The sequence below is a fragment of the Alexandromys fortis genome, unplaced genomic scaffold, assembly GCF_014885135.2.
Source record: "Alexandromys fortis isolate MF-2015 unplaced genomic scaffold, M_Fortis_MF-2015_v1.1 scaffold_219, whole genome shotgun sequence".
Taxonomy (NCBI): Eukaryota; Metazoa; Chordata; class Mammalia; order Rodentia; family Cricetidae; genus Alexandromys; species Alexandromys fortis.
In genome coordinates, this window is record NW_026068092.1 from 1,465,960 (window position 1) to 1,468,324 (window position 2,365).

The following is a 2,365-nucleotide window of genomic DNA, read 5'->3' on the forward strand; positions in this document are numbered from 1 at the left end:
TGTTTGTTTTCTGGACTTTTTTTTTTTTTTTTTTGAGACAAGATTTCTCTGTGTAGCCCTGACTGTCCTAAAACCCTCTGTGTAGACCAGGCTGGCCTTGAACTCAGAGACTGTCAGCCTCTGGCTCCTGAGTACTGAGGTTAAAGTCATGCGACACCAGTTCCAGCCTGATTTCTGATTTTTAATTGTAGTCAGTTCATGTCTGTGTCTACCTATATGTTAATGCTCATCTTAATTATTGTTACTTTGCGATCAGTTTAAAAATCAGCAGCTTTGCTGGGTCGTGGTGCACATCTTTAATCCCAGCACTAGAGAGGCAGAGGCAGGCAGATCTATGAGTTCGAGGCAAGCCTGGTCTACAGAGCGAATTCCGGGACAGCCAGGACTGTTACACAGAGAAACCCTGTTTCAAAAACCAAGATGAAACAAAGCAAAATAAATAGAAACTGGAGAGCTGGCTCAGGGGTTAGGAACACTTAATTGCTCTTCCAGAGGACTGTGGTTCAGTCCCCAGCACCCTCATGGTGACTTACAGTTATCTGTACCCCAGTTCCAGAGGACTCAATGCCTTCTGCTGTCCTCTGCAGGTATGTGCATGCTGCACATGCATGCACACATGATCCAGCAAAACACTCAGACACATAAACACAAAACACATAAATCAGCTCTTCAAGGCCGCATCCAGGCTTCTAGGAAGAAGTCCAAAAGGAAGTGAAACCAAGCTTACCTCTTCTACCTGAAGGGTAAAGTCTCCCGTACATGATCTGAGGGTCACGCTCTTTTTTGCTCTGTAGCTCCAAGTCCACTTCTGCAGCTTCTAGCTCTCCTTTGTCTCAATTCTCTGTCCCAGTTCTCCCCCGCTTCCTTGTTCACCTGGCTTGAGTCATTTTTTACAGGAAGAAAGTTATGGGAGTAACATTTCATTGGTCATAGCACACTCCTTGGGTAAACAATAGGGAGCCAAGCCATTACCATAGCAACACATAGGCAAGGACATAGGCATTGAAAACGCCTCAACCCTAAAAATATATTCTTTTATCTGTTTGTAATCCCAGAACATAAAAAAAGGGGGAACCTTGTAACTTTGGCTGCAAGGCCAGACCTCATCCTCTGTAGGCCTGGCTAATTGTGAAACTTTATCTGCAGTAGCTGGACATAAGACTAATTTTCTTTGGACCTGGTTAATTGATTAATTGTTATTTGTGACCAAGACAACAGTTAGTTGAACTTTGAGTTTTTTATCAAGAACTGAGATTAGAAGTTTGTGTATGGTGTTAATTGTTAAGGAATTTAGCAGGGAGTGGCCTCTGGCCTGTGTTATCAACCAAGTTAAATTAGAGAAGCTGGCATAGTATGGCATACATATTTTGGGCTACTTTGTATTAATAACCTTGGCTGTACATCTGTGACTCTGACCTTGTGCATGTCTGTGAAGTTTTTAACTTAGGATCCTTTTGCAGAAACATTCAGTCTAGTTTGAACTTGCTCTGCGATGAAAATAAGCTAACTGTGTGTAATTTGAGTAAAAGGAACAAGCAGGCTTTTGAGTGTCTTACAGTCCTCGTGGGACAATAGATCTAGTTACGAAGAATACCCTAGTATACTTTATTTATTTATGTATTTGATTTTTTGGGGGGACAGGGTTTCTCTGTGTAGTTTTGAAACCTGTCTTGGAATTTGTTCTGTAGATGTGGCTGGCCTTGAACTCACAGAGATCCACCTGCCTCTGCCTCCCAAGTGCTGGGATTAAAGGCGTGCGCCACCACCTTCCAGTTTAGATTTGTGGTGCACAAGCCTTTAATCCCAGCACTTGGGAGGCAGAGGCAGGCAGATCTTAAAAAGAAAAAGAAAAAAGAAAGAAAAAATTATATAGCTTAGCTCATCTTCCTTGTCGTCCATAGACACATGTGCCCACAAAGTCGAGATGCAATCATGAGATTACATACACACTTCATGTGAAATTACTACAGTGCAGGCACTAGGGAGACAGCATGGCTGCTTTGACAAATGTAAATTACAGACAGGAGCAACAGCTTCCAAAGCCAGAGATCCTGCCTTTAATTCCAGCACTCAGAGTGTGGGCAGATCACTTGAGGCCAGTTTGTTCTATATAACAAGTTCCAGGCCCACCAGGAACTTTGTGAGACCCTGCCTCTAAATAATTAAATAAATAAATAGCAAATAAATATTAGAAACTGGAGATGGAGGGATGGCACAGTGGTTAAGAGTGCTTGCTGCTTTTACAGAGGACCCAGGGTCAGTTCCTAGCACCTGAGTGGCAGCTCCCAACCATCTGAGACCAGCCTGATCTATAATAATGTTTTATGTCAACCTGGACTACAAAGTGAGATTCTGGATACCCGCC

At 42.9% G+C, this 2,365-nt stretch overlaps 1 protein-coding gene across 3 annotated transcripts in view; it reads right to left on the bottom strand.

Moving 5' to 3' along the window:
* Window positions 1–880, bottom strand: part of Smpd4 (sphingomyelin phosphodiesterase 4) — a 44,493-nt gene extending 43,613 nt beyond the window's left edge. For all 3 annotated transcript variants that reach the window (XR_007588838.1, XM_050122940.1, XM_050122938.1), the window contains exon 1: window positions 728–880. The gene's annotated coding sequence lies outside the window, so the exon portion shown is untranslated. The remainder of the gene's footprint in view (window positions 1–727) is intronic.
* Between the last annotated feature and the right edge of the window lie 1,485 nt (window positions 881–2,365).